The sequence below is a fragment of the Podarcis cretensis genome (assembly GCF_951804945.1).
Source record: "Podarcis cretensis genome assembly, chromosome: 4".
NCBI lineage: Eukaryota > Metazoa > Chordata > Lepidosauria > Squamata > Lacertidae > Podarcis > Podarcis cretensis.
In genome coordinates this window covers 107,755,356-107,771,478 of record NC_137173.1, presented here as the reverse complement: position 1 = coordinate 107,771,478, position 16,123 = coordinate 107,755,356, and positions in this window count along the sequence as shown.

Below are 16,123 nucleotides of genomic sequence, written 5' to 3'. Positions count from 1 at the left end.
AGTTGACGGAAGTGACTGGCAGAGTCCGAGACCGGGGAGAGGAGATGGTGGAAGAGGATTGGAAAATTTAAAGTCTGTATATAGAAATACTGTAAAATTAATGAGTGATAGAAAAATGTTGGAATGAAATTTTATGGCCTTAGTAGAAATGTTATAAGGAGTTAAGCTTAAATATGTATATTAGTTTTAATGGAAATAAGATTAAAAATATGTTAAGACATTTATATGACAGAAAATAGAGAAAGATGGAAAGGAATTGCTGAAACAATTAATAGAAGTGGAATACAAAAAGCGAGGTGAGAGGAGGTCGATGAAACAAGGGAATGAAAGATAGAGTATGGAAAAGGTATGATGTATGCTTTTAAATTGTTTTTGTTTTGTTTTGTTCTGTTTATTGTGTTTAGTTTAATGTGTTAAGGTTGTGTTTTGTATTGTTTATATATTGTATTGTATTGTTTTTTCTCTTTCTTGTATTCTTTCTCCTGTCTTTTTTCTTTTCTTTCTTTTTTGTAAGCTTTAAAAGTAATAAATATTATTTTTAAAAAAAGCTTCTGATGTATCTTCAGAGGCAGCCCTATGTATAACGTGTTGCAGCAGTCAGCCTAGAGGTTACCATAGCATACATACCCTCCAACATTTCACCAATGAAAATAGGGACGTCCCATTCCATAATGATAATTTTACCATTTATACCCCCAACCACTTTGGACAGCTTCCAACATATATAAAAACATAATAAAACATTTTAAAAAAACCTTCCCTATACAGGATTGCCTTCAGATGGCTTGGGTATTGGATAACTGCATACCCTCCAACATTTCTCCAATGAAAATAGGGACATCCTAAGGAAAAGTGAGACATTCTGGGATCAAATCAGAAACCGGGACAGCTTCTCTAAATCAGGGATGTCCCTGGGAAATATGGACACTTGGAGAGTCTGAGCATAGACAACAGAAGTAAAGCTATCCCTGTCCAGACGGGGGTGAAGCTGATGGAAGTCATGCCACTGAGGCTACCTGAGCCTTAAGCTACAGCAGAGGATCCCAAGTCCCCCCAGCTACATACCTGTTCCATCAGAGGGAGTGTAACCTCACCAGAGCAGGCCACCTCCCAGCCATCCGGTCCAGGGAACCACCTACTAACAGTGGCTCTGTCTTATCTGGATTGAGCTTCAGTTTGTTGGCACTCACCCAATCCATTACCAAGGCAAGACATAAAGAGGCAAGATATAAAGTGGCAGTTTCATACAACCTTATTCATTTGAATAAGAAGTGAAGCTATTTGAATAATCATCAAAACCACTTATTAATTTCTTCCTGGTGTACTAGAATTTGATAATCTGACTGCCTGATTTAAAATGCCTTTGTTTATTGTTCTTTGTTCATTTTAAGATGTAATTTAATTAATGTATGCATTAATACTTCGAAAATGTAAAGTGATGTGTGAAAACTTTTAAATGTCCTATTAACTACTATTCAGAGGAAATCTAGTCTAGGAGGTAGAAGGTACAACACAATACACTGGAGATAAAATGGCAGACTCTGGGAGCGAATATAGTTGAGGTGGGCACAGCTTTTCAAATGTGTCTGTTGGACTCGATGGCCCTTGTGGTCTCTTCCAACTCTATGATTCTATGACTTCAGCCCGGGTGTAATATGGGCATGCCCAATGGCTCCACTTAACAACCTGGCTGCAGCACTGCATCAGCTGCAACTTCTGGGAAAATCCCAAAGGAACCACATGGATCCCATTAATAATAATAGTAGTAGTAATAATTTTATTATTTATACCCTGCCCATCTGGCTGGGTTTCCCCAGCCATTACAACAAACCCATTGTGAAGTTACTAATGAATCACAGTGACCAGGCCACCTGTGTCCAGGACATATACGAACCTAAGCCGATAACAGGCGCTCCTCCTCACAGAGGTAATCTGATCCCCCAAACTTCACATCTGCTCCTCTTGTCCACAGAATTTCTGTATTTCCAGAATTCAGTTTCTTTGCCACCACACAGCCCACCCATGCATCCAGGCACCAGTTTAAAACAGTTTTAGTCTTTTTTGCTACAGAGGCAACAGAGAACTAGAGATGCACATACTGATGCTACCATGCTCCAAATCCAAATCTCCCAGCACCTTTATGTACATATTTAACAGCCCTTTAGCATAATCTCCCAATGCTATTCTCTGAACCCAACTCTGTAAGTCGGGGCAGAACTACTGCAGTGCTACCAGCAACTCCTAAGTTGAGTCAGCGACCCAGGAGAATATAGGTATTAAAAGCTGCTGAGAGATCAAACAAGAACAACAAGGTTGCACTCTCTTGTCCCTCTCCTGAAATGGGACATCCATCAGGCTGACCAAAGCCAGTTCTGTTCCAAAACTGGGTCTGAACAAAGACTGAAATGGGCCAAGATATTGGCTTCCTCCAAGAGTGTCTGCAGTTGGACTGCCACAACCATCTCAAGCAATTTAGCTCTCAAAAGGGGTATTTGTGATCATGTGGCATTTTTCAAGTACCTCAGGGTAAGTGTAGCAACACTGCTGATGGGAAGCCCTTTGCACAGAGGTGGCCCTCGCAGTGGGCTGCTGCTGATAACCATATGATCATAACCTCTTGATCATTTTCAGAGCTTTTTCGGAGGCTTGGAAGCTTTTTCAGAGGCTTGGAAACAGAATGCTGGGCTGCATAATCTATTGGTTTGATCAATTCCTGCCCCCCCCAACTCGTTTGCACATTTTATGCAAAGTATGGTAATTGTTACTTAATGTGGGAATATTTTTTCCCCTTTATCTGTCCTCTACTGTGCCCCCCACTCCCAAGTTTGGCATAAAGGAAATATCAGCATAAAATAAATCAGCATATTTACCCCTTAGAATTGCACATTCCCTTCTGATTTTCTTCATCTGGCATGTGTTTATACCTTTCACAACAGAACCTCTGATATGGAAAGGATGAACACCTCTGCTCATTCACAATCAATGCACCTTGAGTGATAGCTTTGGAATCATTGCCTTTTATGCATCAAGCCAGCCAGTGCAAAACTAACTGTCAGTTGACACCATTACATCAATCAGTTTACAGAGGATTTGTACCCTTCAGTAAAAGTGACACTTTCTTAATTTTTGTTTTATCTGCTCACTGTTAGCAGACTATTCTGTTAGTTTAATTTCAGACGGAAGGCAGTAATGAACAAGATGAAGCAAAAATCTTTTCAGCTTCCTTCAGGAGATGCATAGTATGTACTCCCTGGGTACTTTTATTCTTGATAAGAGAAGCACAGGCAATGATAGTACTGTTCTGACAGATCAAAAACTTTCAGTCACTCACTTTTGATTATTTCCTGAGAGGAAAGCATTTACAAAATGTAGCATTTTCTCCTGCAAAGACTTCTGAGTAATTTAAGCGCTCCAATGCAAATACTACTAAAACTATTTTGTCCAGAAAACAGCTATTGATTGATTAGGTGTTCTTTATCTGGCTACTGGAGGTGAGCAGGAAGCAGAAAAGGAGCACCCAGCTTTTGGTTTTAGTAAACTGTGTGTGGGATAAGGGGAATGTCTACTGAGGGAGATGCAGTGATAGGGGTAGTACAAAAGGAATCTCAATAACTGGAAGGTTCAGGCAACCAAGATTCAGAGAATGGGTGTTCTTTGGTTCTTGCCATTTCAAAGTAGCCTTGTAATATAATTAGAGGACATATGTGAAGTATGGGGGCAACAGTTAAGAATCAGAATTACTTAAGGCAAAGACTATATTGTGTAACTTAATTTTCCATAGTGTTTTTCACAAAACCTGAGAATTCAGGTACTAGAAACCATGGTTATAGTCCAACAGGAATGTCTCTGGTCCATCTCCTCTTCCTTTCCATAGAGATTGTGATGGAGGCTTTCATAGTCCATGAATACAGGGGGCTCCCTGCTTCAGACCTTCACCCTCCAGGAGTCAGTGCAGGCTAATGGGAGCTTAACATATTTGTTTCTGCTTGCTTGCTCATGTGCACATTTTACACATGAGCAGAATGTGTGCTCTGGGTATGTTGAATCATCGGCATACCTACCCAAGATCTCCAGCAGTGTTGTTACCTGGAAATGTGTGCATATGGAAACAATGCTTCTCTCTTACACAGTAGTATTATTATTATTATTATTATTATTATTATTATTATTATTATTATTATTCCACTGATCTGGCTGGGTAACTTCCCTTTCTTCCTATACAACTGCAAGCTATGATGCTTTGCATACCCCATTATATCTTGATATTTTTGAGTGGCCAACATAATACCAAAAAGGTATTTTCCCCATAACATGAAAGCAGGAGGTTCAATGCCCTTTATTACAGGCCCCACGATGGCAGCCACTGGAGTAGTACTGGCACAGCTGCTGTGGGTGAACAAAGAATGAGGCTGACTTCCTTTGTGGCTCCTCCAAAAGGTATATGATGAAAGCTATTTGGGCAGCATCCCTGAAGTGAATGCCCAGCTGCCTGGCTTGGATCTATTGCAGGAGTTCAGAGATGACTTGACCTGATTAAACTTTGATAGTATATTTGTTCAAACCAGCACTGGCCCCATTCAGGTCATGCCTCAGCTTTTTCACTATCTTGGGCTCTGTTTACAAAGTCATTCTGTCAGTCTGGTGTTGGACCATCCATTCCAGTCTCAAGCACAAAGAAAAGACTGTCACACAGGAAGAGATTACTGTTGCGTTTGCAAAGTAAAGGAAGGATTGAACTCTGATTAATAAGAATACACACAGAGGCTTGAACCAGCAAGACGTGGTGGTGCGTATAATCGTGTCTCTCTGTGCCTCTCCCGTGTGCAGCCCCTGGCCCAGGTAGTTTTATTCACAAAAGAGCTTTTTACAGAGTGTTTGTAAGAACCAATCAGATTTCTTCTGAGCATTTCCACAAACCCACATGGGGAGAAAGTTAGGTCAAAAGAAATTCTTTTAACTACAAAGACTACTACTCTGAGCATGCATACATAATCTGAGAGTAAATAAAAGAGGATGGAAGGATGGCAAGGAGAAAGGCATCTTTATCACCTTCCTGTGAAACTGGTTCCAGGCCCTAAGATTAACATCCTACATTGAAGGAACGTTTTGCTTCTGCACACACTGCTCACCACTCCAAGCTGAAATATTCCTAGGATGTTCAGTTCACAGTCAGTTCACACAAACATGGCATTCTGACCTGTTCTTAATGCATAGTTGATCACATCTATGGAACATGATTGATATGTCCTTTTAAGTCTTACATTATCAATCATTAAGTAATTGTTTTAGGTCTTGTTCTATTAATCACCAATTATAATTTAATTAGGAGGTTTTCATGCCTGTCTAGTTCTGTGTTCCCTTTCTCAGCCTTTAATCTATCAGTGATTAATACCTATATGTAACCTTTGCTTTGTACTTGTGTTAACCAATCAGCAACAAGCACATATGTGGCAATGCTGTATTATTCAATAAAAGGGACTCCCCGAGACATGCTCGAGAGGATGCCTCCCATATGACACCTGCTACTCGTCTGTCGTTTATTCCAACCCAACACTACATCAAAGAAACTTGCCCACTATCTTTACGGCCCAGGATGCCTGCCTGGTGAAGCAACTGCTGTGTACATGACATGTGAGGAGAGAGAAATGGGCAGTAGAGGAAATGGCCAGAGATGCAGAGGCGTAGATTGATCAAGAATCATATCAAAATAGTTTAAATTCAGTCAATGCAATGCTTTCATTGCTGACACAGATGGCTTACTCTATATTTGTTATAATTCCTCATAGCAATCCCACCTGATCACTACATCTCTGGATATTTGCACTCCTACAGATTACACTGAATTCCTGTGTAGTTGAAGAAGTGGACTATTAATTTCCAAGAGACTTCCATTTTCCCTCCTCTCTTTCTTTTGAAAACCTGCAGGGAGAGAAGCAACATTAAACAGCCACAGCTGGGGAATTAACATGTGAGCCAGGAAAAGGTCAGCTTGCTGAGTTCAACCTACCTTTAGAATACATGACAGCAACCTTTTCACCTCCCCTATGCAGGATGCAAGTTCATGTAGGCTGCCATAGAAGAGGGAGGCTTGGCTGTAAATGACATAGCTGGCTTCTTCTGAAAGCCAATACTAAGTATGGCTAGCCTAGGAGTTATGAGAGAATAGATCCACAAGTAAAATAGTACCCTTGCTGTGGTTTGTGAGAGTGCTTGGCCAACAAAGAACCAGGCTGAGGCAGCAGAGTCAAGCAGGGAGAGAATAATGGGAAGTGAGGAGAGCTTGCAGGTTATAGGATCTTTTAGCAGACAAGCTTAGCCCCAAGGCCTGTGGGATTAAGGATGCTTCACATACTGAGAGCCAATCATGTACTGACAGATTCAGGTTGCATGCTTATGGTTGTGCAATAAACCCTTTCCCCTCAAAGACTGGACTTTCCTGATAAGGAAAGTGACAGGAAAATGTACTAGAATTTATGGGAGACCACAATGCATGTGTTTGTAAGGTACACACTGAGCTGCAGAGCTCAACTGATAACTTGGAGCGGTCTTATTCTTAGAGGGGAGGGCCAGGGGATATGACAAATTATGGAATATTATTTACAAACAAAATTTTAATTCCCCAATTTTAAATGGAGAATGAATAAGACTTAAAGGAAGCATTTTCCAGTCTTCTTAACAGTTCAAATTTCAGCTCTGAATCAGAATGCTCCATTTCTAAACATATGCCACTCATTAATGCACTGGAATCTTGGCCATAAAGCTGGAAGAGACTCAAGGAATTGTTTGGATTTTTTTATCATTGAATTTCCATTGTCTTAAACCTATATTTATGCTAGCTTTTCTTGTATTTATACTGGCTGTATTATAAACTCACTTTGTGAAATGGGAGGTAAAATACCTCTGTAAATAAATATCCATTCCTATGGTGATCTGACAATTTTGGACACCTCTGTTGGGGCAGATACAGAGTGAGTCCTGGCAACTGGTACACAGATTCTTTGGAAAGTTTGAGTCACTCATTTCAAAGGTTGGCAACCTTAGATCGACCTGTTCTTCTAATGGATATAACTGGGAATGTATGAACTTTCTGAATTGGCCACCCCTCAGCCTCTGCCTGACAACATGACCCAACTTGAGTTCAGATGCAATGATTACAAAGCTATTTTTCAGCAGAGCTACAGTTTTACCCCAAAGACAGATCTAGCATGCCAAATTGTATGCACACTGTCTGAATATAAAAATTGTACTCTTAATTGTTGGATATAAGCTCGACTGGTTTTGGGTTAACAGTTGGAGCTGTATTCATTAATCTGAACAGGAGAGAAAAGGCAGTCTGTCACAACATAGCCCAATTCAGTAGTGAAGCAGAACAGGTGAGGGAACACTTTCCATTTGCAATGCACAGCAGCTGATCTCCAATGTGATGCAATTGTTGAATGAAATTAAAGAGGGCATAAAAGGAAATACACAGGGCACTGAAAAATTGGGTAAAGATTTTGAGGATTTGAGAGTGGAACTGAGAGAGGTGAAGACAGAGGTTACAACCCATGAGACGAGACTGACACAACTTGAGACAATTAGAGTGACTGATTTAGAAAGTTTACAATATGAAAACTCAAATTCGATTGCATTTCTTCAAATGAGAGAATGGGAATCTCAGTTAAGATTGAGAGGGGTACTGCAACTGGTATAGGATCGGCTTAGGGAGTGGATGATAGACAAATTTGTGGCTTGGTGGGATTTGAAGAAAGACGAAGTAGCCTGTTGGATAGAAAAGGCCTACAGATTTGGTCCTTAAAAAGACTCAAAAATTATCTATGATTGTATTGTGGTCTTCAAGACTAAAGAACAAAGACACTATTTTGGGCCTGCATTACAAAAAAGGTTTAAAAATTCAGGACAAAGCAATTGTCCTTTTCAAGGAGATTCCTAAACACTTTTTGAGCTTGAGATCCAATTCCAATTCCACAGACTTGGCAACTACCCTGAGAAGGAAAAATATCTTTTTCAGGTGGGAATTCCAAGAGGGCCTTTCCTTCAAATTTGAGGGCAGAAAACAAAGAATTAAGACTGTTGGAGAGAAGGACAGGTTTCTGCAAAAACACTCAGTTGAACTCAGGTTGGAAAACCCACAACCGCCAGGGGCAGGGGCAGCAGCTCCCTAATTTATAAAGATGGCTCTGAGAATCTGTTATTGGAATGTCAATGGTTTAAACTCCCCACAAAAACGCAACCAGATTTATCATGTTTTGTCAAAGCAGAATTTGGATGTAATTTGTTTACAGGAAACACACATTACAAGCCTACACAGAAAAATTCTTTGGAATAAACTTGGCCAAGAATTTATTTCTTCAGATAAAGTTAAAAAAAGAGGAGTGGTGTTTTATGTTAAAGAAAAATGGAACCCAAAATTGATTTTTAAAGATGAGGAGGGAACATACATAGCAGTAGAAATTACAGCACAAGGCGAAAAACATTTATTATTGGGAATTTATTCACCTAATGATGGCAAAGAGGAATTTTTTAAGAATCTGGAAACAAGGTGTCAGGGGCTCAGGAGCAGAGGCACAGGGAAGAGAGGAGATGGAGAGCGAAGGAGAAGAATCCGAGGGGAGCGTAGGAGAAGAGGACAGTGGACCGAGGGATTCCATGAGCCTCTCCAGCGAATCGGAAGATTCACAGAAGGGGGCGCCAGTGGCCAGGGGGTTCCCAAGGGGAATGCCCCAGGAGCAAGGGGGCAGCAGGGACTCCCAGAGCAGTAGCTGGAAATCAGGACCAGCTTCCCCACCAGAGCAGAGTGGGGGGGAAGAGTCCCAAGGATCGGGGCCAGTGCATTCCTCACCAGGGAGAGAAGATAAGGCAGGGCTGACCACGCCTCCATCAGAAAGTCGGACAACGGAGGAGAGGTCAGATCCGGCCAGTGTCCCGGAAGAGGGAAGCAGTGACCGAAGTACTGTAACGGTTAGGAGAAAGGTCACTGGGACTTCCGGTCGACGCCAGCTGCTTCACGAGTTCGGGTCTGACCGCTACGGCGAAGCGGAGACCCCTAAAATCACAGGCGCGGAAGCCTGTGAACAAGGAGACTCGGTGGGCACCCTTACTGCAAAAGAGCCTTTTTAAAGGCTCCGGAGGAGCATCGGGGGATCGTGCGGTGCTGAGAGTCGCTACCCAGCCCGTGAAGTGAAGCCGCGTCGCCATAAGCGGAGAGCGTCGATTCCTTCCTGAAATTTGGACTGAAATTGAAATACCCGTAAGTAGGATTGGGAAACCTACTGGGATTACAAAAAACGTTTGAAATTTGGCTGAAAATGGGGTTGGTAAATAAAGGAAGTCTGCCTCCCCCGGTTTGCATGGCTTTTAAAGCAACTGAATTGGAGAGCTACAATTGAAGGAAAAGTAACTCTGAACTTTTGAATTACCTAACTTTGGCATTGAACTTTAACTACCCCTCCAGCAAGCAGGAGCAGGGGGGGAAGAAAAGGAATTTTGGCTTAACCTGCGAGAGAGGAAATTTTAGTGATTAATTTCTGCTGTCTCTGACTCTGGGAACGGACTGCCTGGGTGAAGCGCTTTGACAGGAACTGTCTGATAGAATCTGCTGCAAAGCAGAGAGCTTAAATAGATACAATTTTTGGGACTTTACAGATACAATTTTTGGGACTTTACAGAAATAAATACTGTTGCAACTGGAAGATTGAAAGCTCTTTTTCCAAGAGGGCTTTTGGTTTCTTTGTTTCTTCTGCTTATTGGATATAATGTATTGCTCCCTCTAGAGGGTTGAAAGGCTACAACTTGTAACATAGACTGTCAAATAAAAACAAGTCACTGGTTTTTTTCCACTTAAGAGCTGTTCCTGTGGGAACGACCTTGGGACATGAGTGGTTCCACAGAAGACATAACAGCTAGATCTAAGGCTAAAGCTGCACAAAAGAAAATAGGCTCAATATCAGGCTTAGCTGGACAGGAGAAAGGAACAAACGTATTCATGGAATCAGTGACTCAAGCATTACTCAAAATAAATGAATCTTTAGAAAACCTGACCAAGCAGAGCATGGAGAATACCAAACAACTGACAGAACTTACAACAAAATTGGACTTGAATACGAAAAGTATTACATCTAACACAGAAACCATAAATAAATTGGTTCAAGAAAACGCTACAATTCGAAAAATTGCAGAAGAGGCTAAAGCTACTGCTGAAAATACGCAGGAAAGTTTAATACCAGTCTGCAAGAAGTTGGATCAACATGAGGCGGCCCTGTCTTTGTGGGAGGTGCAGAGGAAAGAGAGGAATTTGAGATTTAGGCTGGTCCCTGAAAGTGAAGGGGACAACCTAGTGGACTTTCTCACAAAAGAGTTATCAGAATTTTGGCAGGTAAATTCAGAGGGAGATGACTTTAAGATAACAACTGCCTTCAGACTGGGCAGAAGGGAAGGCAGGAAGATTCCAAGGGACTGTCTGATAACTCTGAGATCCAAAGAGGAAAGAGACAAAATTTTAAATCTACATTACCAGAGAACCCTTCAGATTGGAAATGCTTCTGTTCAAATTTACAAGGACATCCCAAAATACATTCTGCAGCTAAGAACTTATTTTAAGAATCTGGTTGACCTGCTGAAGAAGAATAACATACCCTTCAGGTGGGAATTTCCACAAGGCTTGTCCTTTAATTTCAAAGGAAAAAAAGTTAAAATAAGAACAGTGCAAGATAAAGAACGATCCCTAGACAGAAACGAGGAGGACCTTGTGAAAGGAGCCCTTGACTCGACCTCTGATGCAGACCTTGGAAACTTGACATTTGGACTGAAATCACCTTTGGAAGAAGATCAGCTGCAGGGAGCAGCTGGAGGCAACTAACTAATAATGTCTCTGCAATTTTTAACCTGGAACTGTAATGGGCTCAACCTTCCCAGAAAAAGGCGTGAGGTTTTTCATATTTTGAAAAGAGAACAATTGGATTTGATATGTATACAAGAAACTCACATAACAAGGGCACATAGAAGATTACTTATAAATAAAAGATTAGGACAGGAATTTATCTCATCAGATAAAGTCAAGAAAAGAGGAGTGGTGATCTATGCAAAGGAAAAATTGGACCCAAAATTGATCTTTAAAGATGAACATGGAAGAATTTTGGCAATTGAGATACAAATCCAAGGAGAAAAAATCTTGATAGTTGGCATCTATGCACCTAATGAAGGGAAGGCAGAATTTTACAAGAAATTGCATGAGACATTAACGGATTATTTGGACCATAAGGTGATTTTACTAGGAGATATGAATGGTGTGGTCTCTACAAACATGGATAAAGCACAGAGACAGGTGGTCTCTAAGGACGGGAGACTACCTAAGACCTTCTTTGAAATGACTGAAAATATAGATTTGATTGATATCTGGAGAACAAGAAACCCTCTTGAGAGAGAGGGAACATTCTTCTCAGAGGCACAAATGACTTGGACAAGAATAGATCAAATATGGATTACTAGTGGAATGGCTCCAAGGATAAAAAAGGTGGAAATCTGCCCAAAGACATGCTCCGACCATAACGCAGTGAAGATGGAAATGAAACTAACAACAGCTGGATCTTTCAGATGGAGAATGAATGACACCCTATTTAGAGAAGTGGAGATTTACAAAAAGGCCCAAAAAACTTTGAAGGACTACTTTGAGATAAATCTGAGGACAGAAGTCGAGAAAAGAGTGATTTGGGACGCAAGTAAGGCCGTGATGCGAGGTTTTCTGATACAACAGAACTCTTTAAAGAGAAAGAAACAAAATGAAAGGAAGGATAAGATTCTGGAAAAAATAAAAGAAGGAGAAAAGAAACTGAGGTCTAAACCAAAGTCTCATGAAATCCTGAGAGAAATTAAGTTCTATCAAATGGAATATATGGAATTGATGAACCAAGAGATAGAATGGAAAATTAAGCAAATGAGACAGAGGACATTTGAATCAGCGGATAAATGTGGGAAACTTCTAGCATGGCAAGTGAAGAAGAGACAGAAATTAAATACAGTTACAAGTTTGGAGGTGGATGGAAAGAACATTTTTAAACCAAATGAAATTAGTAATTGTTTTCAGAGTTATTTCAGGAGACTATATTCACAAGGGCCGGAAAATGAAGGAGACATGGAAGATTTTCTTAAGAAATACGGATTACAAAAAATTTCGCAACAAAGTATGTTGATTTTAAATGAGAAAATAACAGACCAAGAAGTGGAGGGTGCCATTCAAGACATGCAACTAGGGAAATCTCCAGGACCAGATGGACTAACCTCCAGATATTATAAAGCATTGAAAGAATGGTTAGTACAGCCGCTTAAGGAGGTTTGTAATGAAATATTAGAGGGGGAAAAGGCACCTGAATCGTGGAAAGAAGCCTTCATCACACTTATACCAAAGACTGAAACTGAAAAAAACCAGATTAAGAACTACCGCCCTATATCACTACTTAATGTGGATTATAAAATATTTGCTGACATTTTAGCAAAAAGACTGAAGAGGATGTTAATGGAGGAGATTCATAAGGATCAGGCAGGCTTTCTCCCAAGAAGACACTTATCAGATAATGTAAGGAACATAATTGATATTATGGAACTGCTAACTGTAAATATTAATACGAAGGCAGTCCTGATTTTTGTGGACGCAGAGAAAGCCTTTGACAATATCTCTTGGAAGTTTATGAAGAAGAATCTCCATGGGATGGGGGTAGGCCAAAGGTTTGAAAATGGTATAAGTGCAATATATTCTGAACAAAAGGCTAAGTTAATTGTAAATAATGTGGTTACTGATGAACTATCCATAGAAAAAGGGACACGGCAGGGGTGCCCGATATCCCCATTACTTTTTATATCAGTCCTGGAGGTTTTGTTAAACATGATCAGGGGGGACCAGCTGGTAAAAGGAGTTCAGGTCGGAGCTAAACATTATAAATTGAAGGCATTTGCAGATGACCTAGTATTGACGTTACAAGAGCCAGACACTAGTACAAAAAGAGTTTTAGAGTTAATTCAATTTTTTGGCCAGGTGGCAGGATTTAAGTTGAACAAACAAAAAACTAAAGTTCTGGGAAAAAATTTAACAAATGTTGAAAGAGAGAGATTCCAAAATGAAACTGGGTTAATGGTGGCAAAGAAAGTAAAATATTTGGGGATTAACATGACATCTAAAAATGTGAACTTATTTAAAGACAACTATGACAAATGCTGGACAGAGGTAAAGAAAGACCTAGAAATATGGTCGAATTTGAAGCTTTCCTTGTTAGGCCGAATTGCAGTGATTAAAATGAACGTATTGCCTAGAATGTTATTTTTGTTTCAGACGTTACAAATCGTGGATAAACTGGATTGTTTCAAGAAGTGGCAGAAAGATATATCTAAATTTATCTGGCAGGGCAAAAAGCCCAGAATAAAATTTAAGATACTTACTGATGTAAAAGAAAGAGGGGGGTTTGCCCTGCTGGATTTGAGACTGTACTATGAATCGGCAGCTTTCTGCTGGTTGAAAGACTGGCTACTTCTTGAGAATGCAGACATTCTGGATTTGGAAGGATTTGACAATAGGTTTGGTTGGCATGCATATTTATGGTACGACAAGGTTAAAGTTCATAAGGGTTTTAAAAACCATATTGTTAGGAAAGCATTATATAATGTTTGGATTCGGTACAAGGATTTGTTGGAAAATAAAACTCCTAGGTGGTTATCACCTATGGAGGCTAAGGAGGTGAAGAAACTCAATATGGAATCCAAGTAGCCAAAATACTCTGAAATTTTAGAACAAGAAAGCGGTGAATTTAAACTACAGAGCTTTGAGAAATTAAAGCCCAAGGTGCGAGATTGGCTTCATTATTACCAAATAATGGAAACTTTTAAACAAGACAGGAAAATTGGCTTCCAGGTGGAGAAATCGAAATTGGAAACAGAATTGCTAGAACCCAATACTAAGAATGTATCAAGAATGTACAATTTGTTGCTGAAGTGGAATACAATAGATGAGACAGTTAAATCAGCTATGATTAAATGGGCACAGGACGTTGGACATGACATTATGTTTGCTGACTGGGAACAGTTATGGACCACCGGTATTAAATTCACGGCATGTAATGCCCTAAGAGAAAATATTATGAAAATGATTTACAGGTGGTCCATGACCCCAGTTAAGCTTGCGAAGATTTATCATCTGCCCAATAATAAATGTTGGAAATGTAATGAAACTGAAGGTACCTTCTTTCACCTTTGGTGGACCTGCCCAAAGATTAAAGCCTTCTGGGAAATGATTTATAATGAAATTAAGAAGGTACTTAAATGTACTTTTCACAAGAAACCAGAGGCATTTCTCTTGGGCATGGTCGGCCAATTGGTGTCAAGGAAGGATAGGACTTTTTTTATGTACGCCACTACAGCAGCAAGGATCCTTCTAGCAAAGTATTGGAAGACACAAGAACTCCCCACACTGGAAGAATGGCAGACGAAAGTGATTGACTTTATGGGATTGGCAGAAATGACTGGCAGAATCCGTGACCAAGAGAAAGAGACAGTGGAGGAAGACTGGAAGAAGTTTAAAGCTTACCTTAAGAACTGTTATAATATTGATCAGTGTTAAAATGTCAAGGGGAAGGAAGATGCAGAATTACAGCTGAAAATGTTTGATGACTTAAGGTGAAATTGAGAAATTTAATAAATTTAAATTTAATTGGCTAAAAGGGTTGCTGAAAAACTGTAAAATAAGGATGCAAAAAGGGTGAGGTTTGGGGAAGTCCGAGAAAGGAGGCTTATGAAAAGGAGGTTAAGAATCTATATTTGTGTGTTTGTTTGTATTGGTTGATGCTTTTATGTTGTTGTTGTTGCTTTGTTTTAAAATTGGAAAATTAATAAAAATTATTATAAAAAAAGGAGAAAGGTCACTGGGCTGGCGCGAGAGGCAAGTTCAAATGTACAGGAGCGCGGGACAGCAGAGAATGAGGATTGGGAACCGGGTCCTAAAGCCCGCCGGAGGGAGGGGGAGGAGCTAAGCGACTCAGCGTCGGAAGAGTCCAGAAAGGGCAATGCCCCAGCGGGCAGGAGGACCCAGAGGAGGAGAGAGCAGCGTAAAAGGTGGAGCAGGGCTAGGATCTTAAACTGGTGTCATAGGGGAGGAGACTCAGACGGGACTTCGCCGATCTAGGGTTTAAGACGTAGGGCTGCACGCTGTGGCTTTGAAATGGAAACTGAACTTCAATAAAGACTTTTATACATTACTACAGCCTAGCGTTGGTCCTCTGTGAGCTGGGACCTCGAGGCAGCTCTGACAGCGTGTAATTCCCTACGCGTGCCAAGATGTTGGCCAAGGCTGCACACACCAGTGAGCCCTGAAGTAGACACCAAAGCCAAAGTGACCAGAGGCGTCAGAGTGCACCTGTAGCTGTTCCTTAGGCAGCAGCCAATCTTGCCAAAAGGACACCCCATTGTAACTTTCCAGGAAGGTCAGCCATATTTTGAGGTCCTCCCTTATGGTGTGGGTGACCCTGATGTGGTGATGGGGGGCAACACCACCAGCCGTGAGACGGGCAAGGCGTGCACAAAAGGCGCGACCGGGCGAGATAACCCTGCATGCAAAATTGAGGTGTCCTAAGAGTGTCTGGACCTGATGCAACGTGGTCTTTTTCTGGGCCATCATGGTAGTTATCAATTCCCTCAACGTGGTGAGTTTGGCCAGGGACAGGCGAGAGGTTTGGCTGACAGAATCCAGTTCAATACCCAGATATGAGATGACAGTGGTTGGACCTTCGGTCTTGTCCGCTGCCAGCGGGATACCCAGTTCAGCCGCCAGCTGAATGAAGCATGCCAGCGCCCTAGCGCACGCGTCTGAGCCCGCTGGCTGGACCAAAAAGTAGTCATCTAGGTAATGGGAAATGCGGTGGGACCCGGACCTGCGTTTCATGGCCCATTCCACGAATGTGCTGAAGGTTTCAAATGCAGTGCATGCGATGGAACAGCCCATGGGCATAGCTTTGTCAAAGTACCATTGGTCCTGGAATTTGAAACCTAGCAACCAGAAGTCCCTGGGGTGGACTGGTAACAAACGGAAGTCCGATTCGATGTCACATTTTGCCATGAGCGCGCCCGGGCCGTACTCCCTAACCAG